The sequence below is a fragment of the Dipodomys spectabilis genome, unplaced genomic scaffold (genome assembly GCF_019054845.1).
Source record: "Dipodomys spectabilis isolate Male_0828 unplaced genomic scaffold, ASM1905484v1 ptg000203l, whole genome shotgun sequence".
Lineage (NCBI taxonomy): Eukaryota > Metazoa > Chordata > Mammalia > Rodentia > Heteromyidae > Dipodomys > Dipodomys spectabilis.
This window is the reverse complement of record NW_024870880.1, coordinates 5,108,150-5,130,219: the sequence shown is the minus strand read 5'-3', so window position 1 is coordinate 5,130,219 and position 22,070 is coordinate 5,108,150. Positions and strand designations below refer to the sequence as shown.

The following is a 22,070-nucleotide window of genomic DNA, read 5'->3' as shown; positions in this document are numbered from 1 at the left end:
AATGTGGTATATATACACAATGGAATTCTACACCTCCATCAGAAAAAATGACATTGCCCCATTTGTTAGGAAATGGAAAAACTTGGAAAAAAATATATTAAGTGAAGTAAGCCAGGTCCAAAGAAACATAGGCCTCATGGTTTCCCTTATTTGCAATATCTAGTATATGTATGAGTCAAGTGGAAAAGGTCAGATAATGTGATGTTAGGAAAATGAACCCTTAGATATGTATTTTAATGTTTTTTTCTTTCATGCATGTGTTTCTAACGAATTTATAAGATTATTTCTTTGTTGCTTTGTATGTCCCTCCTCCACAGTATAACCCCTGCTTTCACTATATTTGATGTCAGTATAACTTGTGGAGGAGATGGGGAAAAAAAAGTAGTTTAAGGATACAGGTGGACCTGTTGAAACAATGAGAAGTACAAGTTGTCATGTCCAAAACGAGCTTTACAACGTCGGTGCAGGGGGGGGGGTCGAGAATGATTGGTATTGGGGGGAGGAAGGCTGGGAAGGGATGAGAAGGGTAAACAAAGGAGTAGGTTGCAATGCTTGGTAAGAAATGTACGCATTATCCTTCCCATGTAATTGTAACCCCTCTGTAAAGTATGTTCACAAATAAAATAAAATAAAATTTAAAAAAGTATAACCAATTTAAGAGGTCAAATACGTATTTTGTACTGACAATCATCTTACAGCAATAACTTACTAATTATGTCGGTATCTTCTTACCTAACATACAATAAGAGCTGAAAGCAGTCTCTTTTTCTAAATTAATATTGTAAATGCTTTGATTATGATGACTTTATTATTAGACAAATAATATGTACAGAAAGGTGGTTCCACTGAAATGACATGACAGACTCTGATAAATAAAACATTTCAACACAGTTAGCTTTTTTCAGCCTCACCCTGTCCACATTGGCAAACAACATTTCAACAACACATGCACACATATACACATACACACATGTTCGCACATGTACACACACATATGCATGCATGCTAAATTCAGGGTATATTGTACATAAAATCCAAATAAAATATTAGTGATTAGGACAAATGATAATATGCCTTATTACAAAATAATACATAAACCATTGCCACGCATGTTACATTTTACCTGCCTTTCCACATGTGACCACTTAATTTATTTTTAATTAATTAATTACCCTATTAATTAATTCATTTGTTTGGTGCTAATCCTAGTGCTTGAACTCAGGGCCTAGCTTTGTCCCAGAATTTATTTTTTGTTTCAGTTTTCTCAAGGCTAGGATTTTACTGCTTGTACCACAGCTCCATTTCTAGCTTTAGATTGTTACTTTCAAATCAGAATCTAATGGACTTTTTTTTCTTGGTCTGCTTTCAAACCACAATCCTCAGATTTCATCTTTCTTATTAACTAGTACTAAAGACATCAGCCATCAGTATGGCTTCTACTTTTTCCTCTATAGTTATCTAATGCCCATACTTATATAGTAATTTTAAAATGAGAGTATAGAAGCAAGATGTACAGTGATGATACTGTCCAGTCAGAAATTCAAGTTAGTAATGTAAATTTATTATTAAAACCATACACAAACAATACCATGATATAGTGTAAGAGAACTCACTATTGAACATACGAGCCTTAAGAGTTTTCTAATAGATCTATTATTTATTGGTACCCAACATTAGAAAAATGTATGAGGCATTGGTAAAACAGAAGTCCTTTGCATGACTACATACATTCTTTGTTTTTTTAAAGACACTTGCTTTCATCTAAAATGTAGGCTTGACTATTGTCTTCATGTGATTTTGATGATTGAAAGTGCTTAGTGAGAAAGTCAAAACGTATTAGTAGTCCTTAACTATCAATTCTCATTTTCTTCTTGGAGAATATTATGATCAAATCAATAGTTCAGAATCAGCAAGCAATACTTCACAATCATGCTTCCAGTGCAAGTGGATCACCAGTAAGAAATCCTCAATACCAATTTCCACAAAGTTTTGTCACAGATACAATCTCCCTGCTTTCTCTAGCTGCTTTACTACCTTCTTATTCCTTCATTGTACAGGAAAAGTATGATTCAACTGGATTTCAGTCAGATCTGTTACTAGAATTATCAAGGATTTAGTTTATTGTGTGTAATTTTGTCAAAGTTATATCTCTTTACATAGGCTACTAAAAATGTATTTACTAATTTCAAGTAAATACATAAATTCTATTTCCATCTCTTTTAAAAATAAATTTTTGTTTGCTCTATAAATTGATCAGAGGCATGGATTTTGTGGCTAGCTAGGTCATTATACATCTGTCTCTCTCTTTCTCTCTCCCTTTCTTGGTTCTCATAGATAATTTATTTTGCTTTTATATTTTTGGTTGCATCATTTCACTTTTTGCTCTGCCATTTCCCATATCATTTATATAAAAGGCATTATTTCCTATTTTCTCATTCCTAGAATAAGCTGCACATGAAGACATCACAGGTCCTCATTTTCAGTGTGTACATTTGAATATGGAGGAACATCTTTCCGCTGCTCTCCATCAATTCCCTACTCTCCAGTTAGAATAATTTCGAATAGTAAAATTGGAAAAAGAGAAAATAAATCATGATGAATAAACAATTGCAGAAAATTCACCGGATATTTCTGACCAGTTCAACCAATGTGAAATATTAGGGAAATACATGGACACCTCATTCCCACTGGCACTCAAAGTCTCTGGTTAGGCAATTCTTAGGAATATGGGGAACAAGATGAAAAAGTAAGGAATGGTATCAATTGCAAGAAATAAAATTGGAGAAGGATCCAAGCAATTTTCTTCATTGGGCTGCCGAAAATATTCAGCTTATTACATTGCGGAGACTTCTTTCCCAAAAGGCCACTCATGTGAATAGTAGGGATGATGATGAGTATACCCCTCTTTGAGAAGCCTACAGTGGAAACTTAGACATTATCAGTGAGTTGATGTCTCAAGCGGCACATGCAATAACTGTAGATGACTGATCACCCCTGCACAGTGCATATACATGGAATAATACCAGAGTGGCTTCTTTCTTACTTCATCATGATACAGATACCACTGCCCAGACTAAAGGACTCATTTTTTAAAAAAATTTTTTTTGGTTTGGTAGTGGGACCTGAACGCTGTCCCTCAGCTCTTCAGCTCAAGGCTAGCGCTCTACCACTTGAGCCACAGCACCACTTCTGGCTTTTTTTCCCTGCTTATATGGTGCTGAGGAATCGAACCTAGGGCCTCATGCATGCAAGCTAAGTGCTCTACCACTGAGCCATATTCCCAGCCCAAATATTTTTGTTTGTTTGTTTTTTGTTGTTGTTGTGTTTTTTTTTTTGGTCGGTTGTGGGGCTGGAGCTCTGGACTTGGGTGCTGTCGCTGTGCTCTTCAGCTCAAGGAGAGCGCTCTACTGCTTGAGCCACAGCGCCACTTCCCCAAACTAAAGAATTTTTGACACCTTTACATCTTGTTGCTGAGAATTGAGATAGCAAAGATACGCTGGATCACCTTCTGTTGAACCATTATATAAAACCAGGCCGGAAGAACAACATAGAAGATACTGTATTTGATATTGCCAAAAGGATAAGTATGTATCACTACCTCTATGAAGTTGCGATAGGCTATACAAATTGTTCACTGAAGTCCTAATGGTTGGGTTAAGTTTCTTAAATTTCAAAAATGCAAGTCCATCTTTTGTGTCCCTACAAAATATTTTCACAATCCAAATAAGAGCAATATATATATTTTTTGGTCCGTCATGGGGCTTGAAATCTGGGCCTGGGAGCTATCCCTGTGCTCTTCAGCTCAAGGTTAGCGCTCTACCACTTGAGACACAGCTCCACTTCCAGTTTTCTAGTGGTTTATTTGAGATAAGTGTACCACAGACTTTCCTTCCCAGGCTGGCTTTGAACCATGATCCTCAGATCTCAGCCTCCTGTGTAGCTAGGATTATAGGCATGAGCCACCAATGCCTGGCAGCACCAATATTTTACTGTAAAAATTCATGGATTCCGTGGAATTTTTTCAAGTGAATTGCCTGCCTTGGATGTCAAAATGTATTCAATATTTTTTGTATATATGTATAATAATTTCTTCAGAGTTTGTGATTTTTTTAATCAGAAATGATTTTAATTTATCTGTTGAAATGAGTAGTACAGAAACTAAAATATTTCTTGTGCTTGTCTGAAAAAGTATATTTTAAAATATTCTATATTCTATGTTTGCAAAATGTTCATAATTTATTTTATTTTCTCCTAGATATACTTTGAATTCTACATTATTTTATAATATATAGGTTCATTAATGTGTCCTTTCCGATTGCATTCCATATAGAAACAGTTTGCTTCCTTTTTTTCTAGGACTTAATATTATTTTTTTTAATTTAATTTTATTTTTATTTGGGATAAAATGACAATGTTGTCTAATTTGAGAATATTTGTAAAGTTTATGCTATGTAAACGCCTTTCTGAGGTGAAGATTTAATACACTGATGTCAAACTAAATTGTATGAATTAAGTGTCTTGTTACACTTGTAATTTTGTAATCAATTTTTTAATAACTGTTTTTCATTTCTTGAATCTGAAGAATGAAAAATATGGAATACTTCTCAAATTTTCATATTATCCTTGTGCAAGTGCCATGTTAATCTCTGTATTTTAATTTGAGTATACGTGCTGCTAAAGTGTGTAGTATCCTCTAAATTTAAGTAGTTAATCATGCAATCTTTATACAGGTTTATATCTATGGGTGCCTACTTGTAACGAGGCAACTTTATTGTTCCTTACAATGCTATCGATCTTATTTCCCTAAAATTCTATGAATAGTGGAAAATTTATATTTATCAGTCGATTGCTCACATTTGCAAAATTTTTTTGTCAATGACTATCTTAAGTCTTTTTATTTGGAATTTGATCATACTCTCAATTATTTATAGATAGGTCCAAAGGTGATGGCTTTTTCAAGTACTTATTTATTCAACTGAATTAGCTTTGCGGACCTAATGGATTCAAAGTAAGCGTTGCTTAAGAGCTACTTCTAAACTTCTTCAGCTGACATTTTCCCAAATGAGGTGTTACAGGAACAAATGTCTACCTGAGCCTTTACACTTCTTCCATGTGGGAACAGCCCAACCAGAATATCTTACCCTGACAGCATAGATTGTCTTACTAGAAAAAAGCTAATCTTGGTTACAAGGGATCATAGAGAGATGAACAGTTCAAACAGAACTGTTCAGACTAGAAGGCATTTTATCAAAATATAATTGTTTATTATACCTTCCATTTCAAAAGTAGCTAACGCCAAGAAGGTGAAAAAATTGTTCGTATGCATGATTACTTAATGTCCTGGCCTGTCTACCATCCAACCATGCAGGAACTTACACTACTGCCTTTTTATTACCCAATATTTTCATAGTTGCAGGAGAAGTGCATATGTTTCTCCTCATTATTAGGCATTTAATTGATAATGTTTTAATCACAGTGTTTCCTATTGCCTCCATGCTGTAAATCTACAAATGGTAAATCTTTAGGTCTAACTCTATCAGACACTGAAGTAGAGATAATGGAATAATACTTTAAAATAGAGTTGCCTTTAATACAGTAACTACAACAGAACAATACAAAACGTGTGCTTTTTAATTATATTATATATAGTTGTATATTTTATATTGATATGTGCTGATTTTATATTTCACACATTGAAACTTACTAGAATTAGTTGATAGTTTGACAAATAAATTGATATTTATTCCAATGAATAGAATTGGAATATAAATAATTAGGTTTAAAATATATATTAGACTATAAAAGTATCAATGCAATGTTTTTAGTATAAACTTATGATACATTCTAACTGTTCTTGGTCTTCTGAATCCACATGGTAAAAAAAAAACAATGTTTTCCTCTAATCAATAATGGATTTTACTCTGCTGCTGTTTATTGTTTTAATTCGCTTGTCCCAAACTGTTTTTCTCCATATTTCTAAAGCATTCCTACTGATTATGCCCAAATTTTGCTAAGATGTCTAAAAAATATTATTCTTCTACAATACCCATGCATCCTGGGAACCCAGGTCCGAGTTACCTGCATCATCAGATAACAGGGGCAAAACTTCTCACCAAAGCCCATGCAACATATCAACACAAAGTAATTGAAGACCCATCTCAATTTCGCATTTCCTATATTTCAGGGCCCCAATTCCTTGAGATGCAGGAATTAGAAGTAAGCAATTGTGAAATACAAGGGTACTTAAAATGAAGGATGAGATCGCAAAATTTGAGAGAAAGTACTGTAATTTAAACATTCAACTTACAGATAACCAGCCCATATGAGTGAACAAGTTCACAAAGTGTCATAAGATTATTTTTAATACCCCTCACCTATTATTAACGAAAGATTTTATTCCAACATAAGTGGGCCAAAAAATAGTTTCTGGGAGGATAGATCAATAATTGGTCTACCAAAGCCCTGAAATCTTGACTTAGAGCTCAAATGTAATTCAGAAAAATATTTGAAGCACTAAAGAGTGCTTCAAACACTGGGAATTCAGTACAACATGTTTCTGTGGTATAAAAATGTCACTCTCAAACCAATGATAATCTATATTTAATCTCCTGAAAGTGTATTCCTTTTCAAATAAACATTTTGAAATCACATTCGCCAAAATAACATTTGACAAGTTGATGATACTTAGTGACATTACAAGTTTTTCAAGTATAGGGAGCAAGTTACAATAGAGTTGAATTATTTACACAGCACTAATGCCAAACATGTTCAACCATTCATTAAAGTGTAGAAATAATACCACCCACAATTTGTGTTTTTCAGTGAGACTTCCAGAAGTATGTTAAATAGATCAGCCTCCTAAATTTCAAAACCAAACGTTACCTAATAAATTTCATCATTTATTAAGGTACATTTTTTAAAAATCACAAATAGTTGCCTTTTCATATGTTATTTTATGTTTTCCCTCTGTCTAGTAAGAAATATGACTTTAAGTCTTTAATATGGGTACTCTTCAGAGATATGACAAACATAATATCTGTCTTCTATTTCTATCATATTCCTCTCTAGGAATAAAGTCAATTTTCTTCTTTTTCCAAAACTTATAGGTAGTAGAAAATATTATTCCATGTAAAATAAAAGAATCACACCATTGTACAAAGCCATTTATAAAAATTCATTGTTAGGAATACATTCTAAGCTATTTTTTAACTTTCTTTTTGACAAAAGATTAATCTTCCAAATGGGTGAGAATAAAATCATGTTTAGGTGCTTCACGTCTCCAGTCTTGCAAATTGTTGCTGCAGATGAATGAATTATGGAAATATAAGCTGACATCAGTTCAAGAATATGCAGGATTGAGACTCCATGGAATGTATATAAACCTTTCAAAGTATTAATAGATAGTTTAACAGAATGACTATCAGGAAGTTGAAACCAGAGAGGAATTATAGTAAAGACATAGAATGAATGAAAAATGAACAAGGGGTAAGTACAGCTAGAATACTCAATGTACACATATCATGAAGGGAGTGGTAAATTGGAAATAAATCTTGGAGAAAGGGTTGTTTGAGAATGATGGAAGGAGTGACTCTGATCTAGGAGCATTGGACAATTAGATGGATATATTTAATTGTAACACAATTGCACAACCTTTTAAAATTCAGTTAAAAACACAAGAAACAAAAACACACAAAAATCACAACCAAACAGCAATCTCTAGAGAGTATGAATATGACCTCTCAAAATTTGAATCAGTTAATGAAGGGCATTCTTGGGAAAAGCAAACAAAGCTGTTCAAAGAGGGCAGTTTGGGGTAGGGGAGAATTTTGAACAGAATTAAATAGATTGTCTAAGGTTATAAATCACCTACATCTGCTCTAAACAGTATCTTTCTTCTATGAGTTTTTTGTCTGAACTGGATAATCCAGTCCTGAGAAACACTTGGTAGCTTGTGAGGAAGAATGGAAGAACCAAGATCAAGAACCCATTACTCCACTGGAGAGAAAACAATCCTCTACATTTCTCTAATCTCTCTTCACTACTCTTTCTTCAAACATTTAAGTCAATTGATTTTGAATTATATTTTTCCTTTTTCCTCTGGCAAAGTAATTGGTCAAAATAATTTCATTAAATATTATTTGTCATTTTCTTCTTTCATGCTGTTTAATTGGCCAAGTGAGTCCATTAAACTACCCTCTTGCATTTGGTTGCCATGAAACAACATCTATGTTAATGAGGAGAAATCTAATGCTAAACTTTGTCTCCAGAAAACAGTCCAAGAGGCTCTAATCACAAATATTTGGCTGCATTTTTTTTCTTTTACCTTGAAAGACTTCTTCTGGCTAAAGTGCCCACAATAAAAAGTACTACATCACTTGTTGGTTCAATCAGAATTGTCTAACCTCAAAGATATATTTTGCTAACAAGATGCTTAGAAGAAACAAAAAAATATTGCACTTTTATCTTCTCTCTTAAGATTCTCCTTAGATACCATATCAGAAACAGTGAAGTTATTCTATGCAAAATTATTTCAATAGATTATTTTTCTCTTGGTCTTGCATTAGTTCACCAAGATATATGGAGGAGAATAGAGTTAAATCACCCATACCTTGGAAGAAAGTGTGTGTTACAAAAGGACAATGCTTCTATGTCCTACTTCTATGTCCTTCTCTTAGCTCTTGCCGAGTTCCAATTAATCACAGCTTCTTGGCTTCAAGTCTAGTGAAGCTGAAGAGCCATACAGGCTCCACCACTGCTACATCTTCATTATTTCTCTTTTAAAACTCTTTAAGTTGCCTCAATTGGGTGTGGAATTTATTTTCATGTCTTCATTCAATCAGTTCTGCATTATAGTGAGACAAATGTGCTCTGTAAAATCACTTTAGGGAGTAAAAATACTAACACAATTTACATCAAAAAGTTTTGGCCTCCCTTCACTGCAGAAGACAATATGCTTAGCTAAGGCTTCTAAGAAAATTTTTTTATTAACTTTTCCATTTGCTCAATTCTTTTCTGAACTTTTAGGCATATGTAATAAAAGAAGTCTTCATTATCTCATATTAATATGAATATTATTTTTGTGAGCCACTTAGAAATGTGAAATCATTGGTTTGAAGTATCCAATCAGATTTTTTTCTGTGTTTCACTGCTTCACGTCCAAAGACATTGTGGAAAGTGTTACAAACAGAAAGGTGTAATCCCAACACCTTCTTTCATTGTGGAGGTCACTTTCTCCCTAAATATTTTGACTCAAATTATCTTTTTCAGAGAATTAATGTTTGATAATTAAAGGTAAATTCACAAATTTTGATGCCTTATTTTTTTAAGAACTTTTAATTTAAATTCCAATACAACCTTGTTTCAAACACTGAGAATATAGTTCCTGGGTAAGGACAATTCTCAAGGGAACCTACAGGATTTACAGCAAGGTTTCTGAGGTCTGATTGTTTAGTGTGAAAAAGAGCCATCTTCATCCACATTGCTCCCTCTCTACTAAGTCTCCTTGGATTTCTTTGCATGAAAGCCTATTCTTCCAGGCAATTTAAAATTTTTTTAATAGGCTAAGTTGTTAAAAATTTTGAACAATTAAATTTTACCTGTCATAACTTTAAAACTCTTTGAAATCCTTTATCAGAACCGAGAATTCACCAATCCTAATTCCACCTTTACCATCAAAAGGTTAACATGCTGTTTTCAGAATGTTACCAATGCAGGTATTATTTTCCAGTGGCTTTGTTATGCGTATATATAACCATATTAGCTGATGCTAAGCAAAATGAATTCCAAGATATGGAACCAGATTTTTTTTTTCATTTATGGTTGTTGTTTTTGATGAATTATGTGATTTCTGTTTTCTTTGGGTTTTTCCCCTATCGTTTATCCCTGCTGTATTTCATTTTGTATTGTATATACATTTACCTTGATTAGCGAAGGGTAAAGGAAAAACATAATGGTGAGACAAAGGACCAAAGGCAAACCAATGCAATAACAATACTCACAAGACATTATGTTGGAAATGTACATTACAACTTGTGAGGGGTAAAGGGGTGAAGGAAAACTGTAAGAAAAATGAGGGAGGGTTATCAAGTTTGAAAAGTTATGATTTGATACCTTACAATTACTGTAAACCCACTGTATATCATTTTTATAATAAAATTGAAAAAATAAGCTGCATAAAATATAATTTCACTGTATCGGCCCAGTAAATAATATTCTTTATGTAGTAACATTTTAAAAATCAATAATATTTGGCATCTAATTTGAATTAATTACCCCTTCTTTATCAGAGGGTCATCAACTTGAATGTTATCCAAGTAGACAATATTTTCACAATATACTTGCCAAATTTTTCAAAAAAGAATAAATTCAGTACTTTCTCATTCTAAAACAGAAAACAGTTTAATGCTATGGAAACCCATAACTTTTAAAAGTAAGTAAGTTGTTAAGAGGACAGAATATATGTGTTCTTCAAAATTCCTATGATTAATAGCTACTCATTTTTAAATTCTCAACATTCCTAAGAGATTCAAAACAGTACCTGTTTGCATGTTATGTAATTCTGCAATAGATGCAGTTTCCAATGAGGTATTACAGATTGAGAACTAAACAGAAAAATAGCCACATAAAATAGAGGATAAAAATAGAGGATAAAACTGTGAAGCATGTGTAATAATTAATTCTTCAAAAGTAAGCAATTGTTTATGAGTAAGCTATTATAAATATGACCATCAATCCCAAGATTTATGCCATAAAGTCATCCTAGCCCAACAGTTTCCAACTTGTAAGGGACACCTTAAAATTCCTTAATTCACATTATGAATACCTTATCTCTATTTTGAAAAAATACTACACCTCTGCTAATGTGACACCCTCCTTGTTCTGAAAAGATCACAATAAACTGAGCTGCATCATTTTTCCTCCACTGGTATTCTTGAGATCAGAACACTTGCAAATATTATTTATATTTATACTTTTTTAATTATCATAGATATTCAGTATGCTAAGATAAGAAAATTATGATCCAAAGCCCACCCAGGAAGGAAGGTTTCTTAGAATCTTACCTCCAAAAATCTCCACGAAAGCCAGACTCAAGTGGCCCTGAGATTGAAGTGGTAGGACATGACCCTTGAGCATAAACAGGCTCAGAGACACTGTCCAGGCCAAGAGTTCAAGCTCTAGGACGAACCAATAAAACAAAAACAAAATTGAAAACAAACCCCAATCCCAGCATTTTTCTCCATGTATACAGAGGCACGTAAATAAGGAAATGGCTTCCTGTGTTACATATATGAAGAAGAAAGAAGATGTCACACAATTACTATCTTCATACCATATTAAACCAAACCCTTAAAAAATTGGTTTTTCTAAATGTATAAATTAATGTCATCCATTTGTTGGCAACTCTGTCTAGATTATTCACATTAACATGGTATACATGAACTGTGCGAATTATCTATTAACTATGTTCTAATTATAACTCTTTTGAAAGAATAACTAGGCAAATAGAATGCCAGAATCATTTGTGATTTTTCACTTAATCCCTCTACTTAAAAAGAATTTTGTAGTATCCTATAGAATATGAAATTACAAACAAAACCAAAAAATATATTTTAAATTTAAATTCTAATTTAACAAGGTCTACAAAGTCCTACATTAGACGAACTTTGCTATTTCTCCAGACTTAAGCTTTTGTAATCTTTCAACATTTATTTGGAATCCAACAGAATGAGACTTACTTACTTTTGCAAATTTTTGGATGGGAATCATGAGCTATCTTGCATCTATGGATGTTCTGTAATGATGAGAGCATTTAAAACACAAGTGAGGATATGTATGAGTTGCATTCAATAGGAAACATAATGACAAAATTAGGCCAAACTTACAACTGTGTATTCCTTTAATGTTGTTTGGTTTGTTTTACTGAGACAAAATTATTCTACCTGGTCCAGGGAAGGTACCGTTATGTAATTCCACTCTCTAATCTCCTGTCTGAGTGCTAGAATTCCAGGCTTGTATCACATTGACCTGCCATATTTTCTTTATTTAATCTAGAAACAGACTAGCAATTCTGAACTTCTCCTATGATCTTATCCACTAGACTGACTGCTCAGACTGTTTATGTACTATTTTCAAAGATGTTTAACATTTGACACTGGATATAAACATTTTCAGATGCACCAGCAGGGTTCCCTGACTCATTCCTCCATGGATCCTATCCCGTTAATAATGATTGCTTGACTCTCTTACTATCTTTGGTCCCTACCTATATAATATTCTCAACTTCTGGAGGAAAGTTCACTTGAGGGATTTCTAATATTAAAAATTATCACTTGAGTTCTATGTGAAGTCTTTTGAGGAACCTCCATATTGCTTTCCAAAGTGGTTGAACAAGTTTACATTCCCACCAACAATGAAGTAAGGTTCCTTTCTGTCCACATCCCCTCCAGCATCTGTTGTTGTTAGAGTTCTTGATTTTTGCTGTTCTAACTGGAGTGAGGTGATATCTCAATGTTGTTTTGATTTGCATTTCTTTTATGGCTAGGGATGTTGAACATTTCTTCATGTGTCTATTGGCCATCCTTCTTTCTTCTTCAGAGAAGCTTCTCTTTAAGTCTTTCGCCCATTTACTTATTGGGCAGTTGTTTCTTTGAGGATTTGTTGTTGGGTGGTTTAATTTTTTGAGTTCCAAGTATATTTTAGATATGAGACCCTTGTCCGTTGTATGGCTAGTAAAGATCTTCTCCCAGTCCGTGGGCTTTCTATTGATCTTGCTAGCTATGTCATTTGCCCTGCAGAAGCTCTGCAACCTTATACAATCCCACTTGTCCAACCTTTCTTTGATTTGTTGTGTTTCCGGGTCTCTATTCAGAAAATTTCGGCCTGAGCCGAGGAGACCCAGGGTTTCTCCTATTCCATCCACTAATGTTTTCAGAGTGTCTGCTTTGAGTTCAAGGTCTTTGATCCATTTGGAGTTGATTCTGGTGCAGGGTGATATAGAAGGATCTAGCTTTAGTTTTCTACATGTAGTTAACCAGTTTTGCCAGCACCATTTACTGAAGAGGCTGTCTGTCTTCCATTCTATTGTTTTAGCTCCCTTATCGAAGATTAAATGGCTATAGGTCTGTAGGTTCATTTCTGGGTTTTCAATTCTATTCCATTGGTCCTGAGGTCTGTTCTTATGCCAATACCAAGCTGTTTTGATTACTATGGCTTTATAGTAGAGTTTCAAATTTGGTACTGATATTCCTCCAGCAGTGTTCTTTCCGTTGAGGAGCGTTTTTGCTATTCGGGGTCTTTTATTGTTCCATATGAATTTTTGGATTGCCTCTTCTATTTCCTTGAAGAATGAGGGTGGAATTTTGATAGGTATTGCGTTGAATTTGTAGATAGCCTTGGGAAGTATTGCCATTTTCACAATGTTAATCTTTCCAATCCAGGAGCATGGGAGGTTTTGCCATTTTTTAAGTTCTGTGTTGATTTCCTTTTTCAAGATTTTAAAGTTTTCATCATAGAGGTCCTTCACTTCTTTAGTTAAGTTAATTCTTAGGTATTTTATTTTTTGTGGGGCTATTACAAATGGAGTTGCTTTCCTAATTTCAGCCACACTTTTCTCATTGTTGGCATACAGAAAAGCCATTGATTTTGGGGGGTTAATTTTATAACCTGCTACTTTGCCAAAGTTTTGAATCAGCTTGAGTAATTTGGGAGTTGGGTCTATGGGATTCTTTAAATACAAGATCATGTCACCTGCAAAGAGAGAGAGTTTTATTTCTTCTTTCCCTATTTGGATCCCCTTTATGTCTGCATCTTGTCTTATTGCTGTAGCTAGGCATTCTAATACTAGATTGAAGAGAAGTGGAGAGAGTGGGCATCCTTGTCTTGTTCCTGAGTTAAGAGGAAATGGCTTTAGTTTTTCACCATTGAGTATAATGCTGGCTGTAGGTTTGTCATATACAGCCTTTATTGTATTGAGGAATGTTCCATGGATTCCTAATTTTTCCAAAACCTTCATCGTAAAGGGGTGTTGGATCTTGTCGAATGCTTTTTCTGCGTCTATTGAGATAACCATGTGGTTCTTATTTTTGCTCCTGTTGATGTGATGAATAATATTAATTGATTTGCGTATTTTGAACCAGCTTTGCATCCCTGAAATGAATCCTGTTTGATCGTGGTGTATGATTTTTTGGATGAATTGTTGAAGTCGGTTGGCCAAAATTTTGTTGAGAAGTTTTGCATCAATGTTCATCAAAGAAATGGGTCTATAGTTCTCTTTCTTTGATGAGTCCCTGCCTGGTTTTGGGATGAGGGTTATGATGGCTTCATAGAATGTGTTCGGTAGTGAGCTTTCTCTTTCAATTTCATTGAAGAGTTGGAGGAGTATTGGTGTGAGCTCTGCTTTGAAGGCCTTGTAAAATTCCGCTGTAAAACCATCTGGTCCTGGACTTTTCTTAGCTGGGAGGTCTCTTATCCCACTTTTGGGCATTTACCCAAATGATCACAAACAAGGCCACACTAAAGCTACCAGCACAACTATGTTTATTGCAGCATTATTTACCATAGCTAAGATATGGAACCAACCCAGATGCCCCTCAGTAGATGAATGGATCAAGAAGATGTGGTACATATACACAATGGAATTCTATGCCTCCATCAGAAAGAATGACATTTCCCCATTTGTTAGGAAATGGAAAGGCTTGGAAAAAATTATATTAAGTGAAGTAAGCCAGGCCCAAAGAAACATAGGTCCCATGGTTTCCCTTATTTGCAATATCTAGTATAGGTATGAGTCAAGTGGAAAAAGTCAGAGAATGTGATGTTAGGAAAACGAACCCTTAAATATGTATTTTAATGTTTTTGTTTCTTTCATGCATGTGTTTCTAACGCATTTATAATATTATTTCTTTGTTGCTTTGTATGTCCCTCCCCCACAGTGTAACCCCCACTTTCACTATATTTCATGTCAGTATAACATGTGGAGGAGACGGAGACAAGCAAGTCGTTTAAGGATTCAGGTGGACCTGTTGCAACAATGAGAAGTACAAAATGTCATGTCAAAACCAGCTTTACAATGTCGGTGGGGGGGGGAGGGGGGGTATGATCGGGTGGGGGGGAGGGGGGAGGCTGGGAAGGGAGGTGAAGGGTAAACAAAGGAGGAGGCTGCAATGCTTGGTAAGAAATGTATGCATTTTCCTGCCCATGTAATTGTAACCCCTCTGTACAGTATGTTCTCAAATAAAATTAAATTAAATTTAAAAAAAGTAGTTTCTCAAAAAAAAAAAATTATCACTTGATTCTAGTCTTACTCAGGACCTATTTTCTATTTTTTCTAATTTTTCTACATATTCTGAGAGCTGTTTCATTTGTGTATTTTTGTGTGCACCTATAAGTGTCTCTGTGTGTATGTGTATGTTTGCATGTATGGATGCAAAAACCTAAAGCTGTTATTCAGCAATCTTGCTCATGACTGGTATTCCAGCTTTTGGCTGGTTAATTATAGGTAGTGTCTTAAAGCCTATACTGTCCAAGCCAGATGCAAATTGAACTTCCCAGATTCCTTTACATTCTTAGGTTTTATTTTTCCAGGAGTATCAACTTTTAAACTTCAAACACTTTTGTGAGTGTAAAGTCTAACCTGTAGCCCAGATTTTTAACTCAAGAATTCATATAAAGATAGATGAACATTTACATTACATATCCTGAGTGTACACTGTTAGAAATGTGATCATAAACCAAGTTGTTGTAAGATCTGAGGATTAGGGTTTAAAGCCAGCACGGGTAGGAAATTCCTGGAGACTCTTTGCTCAAATAATTACCAGAAACCTGGAAGTGGCACTGTGGCTCAAGGGGAAAAGCACTAGCCTTGAGCTGCATTTCAGAGGGACAGCCCCCTGTCCCATATTTCAATTTCCACGAACAACAACAACAACAACAAAAGAATTTAAGAAAAGGAAAGAAAAAGAAATGTGATCTTAGCCACCAGGTTCATTGCTAGTATAATTCCTGTTCTCTCAGATGGACTCTTTTTTTCCAGTTAAGTCTATTCTTCCATATCTGACTTACATTGGAAACAGAATCATTCTTCCATTCTCCTTTTTGCACATTTACGTGATTATCAAGCATGATTTAGAAAAGGATTGGCCTCATGCTTCATGTTCCACTTAGGAGTAATGCTTTCTCCATATCACTCGCATAAATCTACATACTGGACTTGGCATTATTGTTTCAAAGTTTTCTTATTTGTAGAGTCTTCTATATTGTATTGAACACTTATACATAAACACAGAACTTCTTTTTCTCCTATAATTGCTATTGTTTCTCTTACAGTTAACTCATGTACACTTGGGAAATTAATGCACAGCACATAGACTCACAAAAAATGATCTGGGGACCTTCTTCCCATTTAAAATTCACATTAATTTACAGAGCACATAAGAAGTTTGAACAAAATGTTCTCATGGATAATGTATTAATAAGCAATTTAAATTGCATTTCTATTTACTAAGTTGTCTCTGAAACACGTGTTACCTCATGTCCAAAAGTGTCCTTGTGCTATTTCAATGAAGCCAGAAAACAGTCATTATTTTCTGTAGCAGCACCATAGATTGTTACTGGAAATAAGTGGAAGTAACTGTTATTGGACGTGGAAACTGATCGCAGGAGAGGAACTGAACATGGACAAATGATAAAGTTCAAGTTAACTATTGCTTTCCTTTTTACTGTAAAAGAAAAGAATCCAAGGCTGGAAGGAAACTCTGTCCGTGACTTTTTTGAGTGTGTCCTTTACTCATATAAAACTTGTCTGTAAACATCCGGTTGAGAGTATTACAAAAGGAAACAATATGCCATTTGAAGGCCAGTATAGAACAAAAGGAAGTAACTTTGTTTTAAAAGTGTTCTACTGCAAAGAAGCAAAGATATGGAGGTTTTTAAGTGTCTTATGGATGGATGTTTCACTCCTGAGATGATTCTCTTGTTGCAGGAATCAGTTATCAATTCCTTTAGTCTGGTCATGAGTTTTCCATAGCAATAAGGATTCCAAAAAAGCAGGATCCAGTGAGTATGATCAGCAAAAGCAGTCTCTTCTCGGACCACCACTATTATAAGGAGAGTCCCAAAGAAATACCCAGGGTTTGTTTTGTTTGCTTGTTTGTTTAGTTTGTGCTGGTTCTGGGGCTTGAACTCAGAGACTGGCCCCTGTCCCTGAACAGTTGTCTTTCTTTCCCACCTGGCCCAAAGCTAGTACTCCACTGCTTGAGCCAAAACTCCACTTCTGGCTTTTTTGGTGTTTAATTACAGATAAGTGTTTGACAGACTCTCTTGCCTGGGTTGGTTTTAAAATAAGACAAAAAGAAAGCTAAGTGACATCAGCTGTATAGAATTCTCTTTTGAACCAAGAAATATTAGATGAAGTTTATTAAAAAGCTAATATTTGACAATTTTTAAAGGAGAGAATATATTTAGCAAAGAAGCCATAACAAATAACTCAGCGAAATTAGGTGCACTACTAAATCATTTGGGAAGATTACAATTGACTTCATCATTCCTTTGGGGGAAACTTAAAGCCATATTTGCACTTTTTTATTGGTTGTGGGGATTGAACATTGATCCTGGGCACTGTCTCACAGCTCTTCAGCACAACTTGAGCACTCTACCACTTTAGCTTCAGCACCACTACCGGGTTTCTGGGGTTAATTGAAGATAAGTGTTTCATGGACCAGTGTTTCCTGACCAGGCTGGCTTTGAACCACAATCCTCTGGTCTCAACCTCCTGAGTAGCTAGGATTACAGGCTTGAGCCACCAGCACCCAGCTCATATTTGCATTTATGTGCACTTAATGTCACCATGTAGACAAAGAATGGAAATCTGAACCAAATGATGTGACATTGCAGCTTTTCAGAAAAATTGAAGTAGCAATAAATATGTCCTCCTGTTCAATTTTGTTACATTAATGACTCATGAGTTATGGGACTCTTACATTAGCATCCACTTTCATCTTTGTAGGTGTATTTAGTATCAGGAAATGTTCATAGAGAAGTATAGAGAGACAGATTTTTAGGAAGCAAAGGAGATCAGGTATGAAAGAACAGCATGGAAGAAGATACATTTATCACACAGAGATTAAGAACTAGCCTAGGAGATTTTGAATGCTAAAGGCAATGAGGAATAAGCCTAGTTGATAACTAGTTCTTCAATAACCAAACATGGTTCCCTAGAACGGTTTCTCCTGTACCTTAGTTACTATCATTTTTTCTTTCCATCTGGAGATATTCTTTCTCTTCTGTCACAACTGTTAATTAGCCTTTGCCTTTTTGGTGTGATGACTAGCCAAAATAATTCCCAAATCTCACTTAGACTATCCTTCTCATGGTGACTAGCAGTGACCCCACTCAAAAGCCTGGAATCTTTTAATTTTCCAGTATTAATCTTCACCTGACATCTAAGCACATTCCCGGCATTAATTGCCGTGACCTAATGAACAAAACATTCTTTCAACACAGTATCCTAACATAGGTAAAGTACATGAATTAGGGACTATTGTCAGGTATTAGTATGGAAGGAGGAATTATATATTCCAAATATGGGTTCTTTATTTTGCATTTACTAACTAAATTGTTGTTGTTGTTGCTGTTGTTGTTTTGGCAGTCCTGGGACTGAACTCAGTGCTTGGGAATTATTCCTCAGCTTTTTTTTCCCTCAAGGCTAACCCTCCACCACTTGAGGCACAGGACCACTTCCAGTGTTTCCTTTTCAATTTATGTGGTACTGAGGAATTGAACCCAAGGTTTCATGCATGCTAGGCAATCACCATACCATGAAACCACATTCCCAAAACCCTAAATGACTTTCTTAAAATGGCATTACATTTTCATTCTGTAATTATGTATCATAATTTTAGCCAGTAATTTTTGCTAGAAAAGTGCATTGAACACAGTACGGAGTCCAGTAAGGCTAGACGGACAATAGATAACTGTCACAGTGTAGCCAGGGCACAGAGGGACTTACCTCATTGTGCTTGTACAACAGACTGAGTGAGACAGCTCCTGACCCACAGCCTACCTCCAGAATGAGAGGGCCACCTTGGTTCTAACCACATGGGGATGCTGAGAAAGAGAAAGAAAGAAGGTCAGAATTACACTTAAGACAGGTGCCGGTGGCTCAGGCCTATAATCCTAAGTACAATAGAGGCTGAGATATGAAGATCGTGGTTTATAGCCATCCCGGGCAGCAACACCTCTGAGACTCTTATCTCCAAAGAACCACCAGAAAACTGGAAGTGGTGCTGTGACTCAAGTGGTAGAGTGCTAGCTTTGAGCTGAGGAGCTCAGGGAGCTGCCCCAGGCCCAAAGTTCAAGCCCCATGACTGAAAAGAAGTGGACTTCCCACCACAAAATGTGGACTGAATAGCACCCATTGTCCTAGGGAGCATGGCAGAGAAGTCGGGCCGAGCTTCCTGTCAGCTGGGAGTCATTAGTAGGTCATCTGGTTTATCTGTGCCTCAGTTTCCCTAGCTTTAAAACTGAACAAAGTGAAGGATCACATTACTCATGGGGATAGGAAAATAAATAAAGAGATCCATGTTTTCTTTCATAATCCCATACCTGTTGCACCATTAATAACACACACCATCTGAGATCTTTCCGGGTATCTTCCTATCATATGCTCACGGAATTGCCAAGAATAGCATCAGATGGCCTCTTCCTCTGTGCCTGTCCCTGATCCAGAGATCCCTCTGTATTAATCTCTTGTTTCCTCACAACTGTCCCATGAGGAGATTGAAGTCCAATGGTTGAGGCCCAACCCAGAGTTTCACCTCTGGTCAAGAATCTGCTGCCGTGGACTGAGTTTGGGCCAATCTGACTAAACCAATGACTGAGTGTGGTGCTACATATCTACCATTCCAACTACAGAAGAACGGGCCTGCCTGTCACAGATAGGAGGACCATGATCCAGCCCAGGCTGAGCATATATTAATCCTCCATCTCAGAAATGCCCAAGACAGAAAAGCTTGACTCTCATGGTAGAAGACCTAACTGGCAAGCCTAAGGCCTTGAGGTCAAACCCTAATATACCAAAAAGAACCAGAGTCCCAGTGCCAGAGGCTCATGCCTATAATCCTAAGTACTCAGGAGGCTGAGATCTGAAGATCACAGCTCAAGATTTAAAATAGGGTTGACCTCACCCATCAGACGTCATGATGAGAAGACCCAGAGTCTGACCTATGCTGTTGCGCTCCATACTAGCAGAACTCATATCCTTACTAAGTGTTGGTCATGCTCTCTGTCCCCCTGGGAAGCCATCCCCTGCAGGCCGCACTCCCAGGTCCTACAAAGCTCACACTGCCACCAACCAGGCCAAAATAGTACACAGCTCCATTGCACACAGATCCCTTGTTCTTGTAATTTAACAGTGCTGTGTCCCCTTCAAGCCTCTCACCTTTCCAGGCCCTCGACCTCAGCTGTGAATCCCATACATGCCCCAAAGTTAGCAGGTAGAAGTTAGCAAAGCATTCGGCCTCCTTGTTACAACCCACTTCTACACACACACACACACACACACACACACACACACACACACACACACACACACACACACATCCAGACCGGTGACAGAAGTTTCATCCATGCAGCACCTGCAATTTTCCAACTGATCACAAACCTGAGCACAGTCAGGCTGTACAAGGAAAAAGATGATCTCTCTCTCTCTCTCTCTCTCTCTCTCTCTCTCTCTCTGTCTTTGTCTCTCTGTTTTCAGATGAAAGTTTGACCGAGCACAGTAGACAATGGCTCACACAGCAAGGTGTCTATCATCTGCATCCAACACCTCCTATCCCCAGAAAAAAAGGAAAAGACCCCAGAAGGCAGGTGTATACATGCTGCTCTACACCTCTGATTAAAGCCACTGGGTTCTCATAATGGAGAAGAAGGGCACAGATGTGCGGCTGTGTGGCTCCCACTGCTACAGGCCAGGGGATCTGTGGCACCCACTCCTCACCCAACCCTGCATCTCCCCATTTCCTGGGACACTAGCCGCTGGGGATGGGGGTAGGATCTTCAGGTCAACACCCACCCCCTCCCCTCAGGCACATTTATGGCAGGGCGTGGGCCAGAAGGTGGGGCACAGGAGAGGCGCTTGTTGAGGTCGGAGATATTGGGTCCCAGGCTGCAGGGCTGTGTGGCAGCCACTCACATGTGTTGCTGGCAGAAGCTTTTGGCAGCTGTTCCAGGTGGGGCAAGCAGCAATGGCAGAGGCATTACAGACACTCAGGCCCTGAGCAGAGGACAGAGGAGCCAGGACCTGGGCCGCAAACTGGCTCGTGGCACACCATTGCACCATTGCCTGAGGAAATCATGCGTCTGAGCCCGCAGCACCAGGTTTGAAATGCTGCTCCATGGGGAAGGTGGGGAGGGGGCCGGGACTCAGGCAGGCACAGGGTGGGCCTGAGGAAGGCATCTCCTTGTAGGCCTCGAGTCTCTTGCTCACCACTCAGACACCTCTACCTTCCTTAACTGCTGGTAGTTGTGTCAACCAACAGAGGGAATCATGGTGCTACTGGGCAGCATGGAATGTGGGCGTGGCCACCATTCTTGTATCCCATTGGTCAGAAAGAACCATGAAACAATGGGGGTGTGGCTGGAATTCTGTGATGCAGGCAGAATCGGTGGAGTCAAAATGATGGCAGCCCCTTTCCCAGAGAACTCTGTCCAATCCAGTTGGGGACAAGAGGGTTACCTGCTTTAGCCGGATGGCTGCACAGATTGCTGTGTATGTCTGTTTGTTCCCAAACCTTGAACCCAGGATCTGGGCACAATCTGTGAGTTGCTTTAGATCAAGGCTAGCTCTCTACCACTGGAGCCACATGGCTTTACTTCTGGCTTTGTTGGCACAAGTTGGACAGGAGTTTCAAAGACTTTCCTGCCTAGGGTGACTTTGACAACGATCCTCCTTTCACAGCCTTGTAAGTTTTAAGGAGGACAGATGAAAGCCACTGATGCCTGGCTAATCATTGGTTTTGGTGATGTTCTTGGACAGGCCTGTGAGTTCCATATCCTCAGGTTTAATTGGTAGGAGC

The 22,070-nt window shown here is 37.1% G+C and overlaps 1 pseudogene; it reads right to left on the bottom strand.

Moving 5' to 3' along the window:
- Positions 1-4,586: 4,586 nt before the first annotated feature.
- LOC122122091 lies at positions 4,587-4,683 on the bottom strand (annotated as a pseudogene).
- Between the last annotated feature and the right edge of the window lie 17,387 nt (positions 4,684-22,070).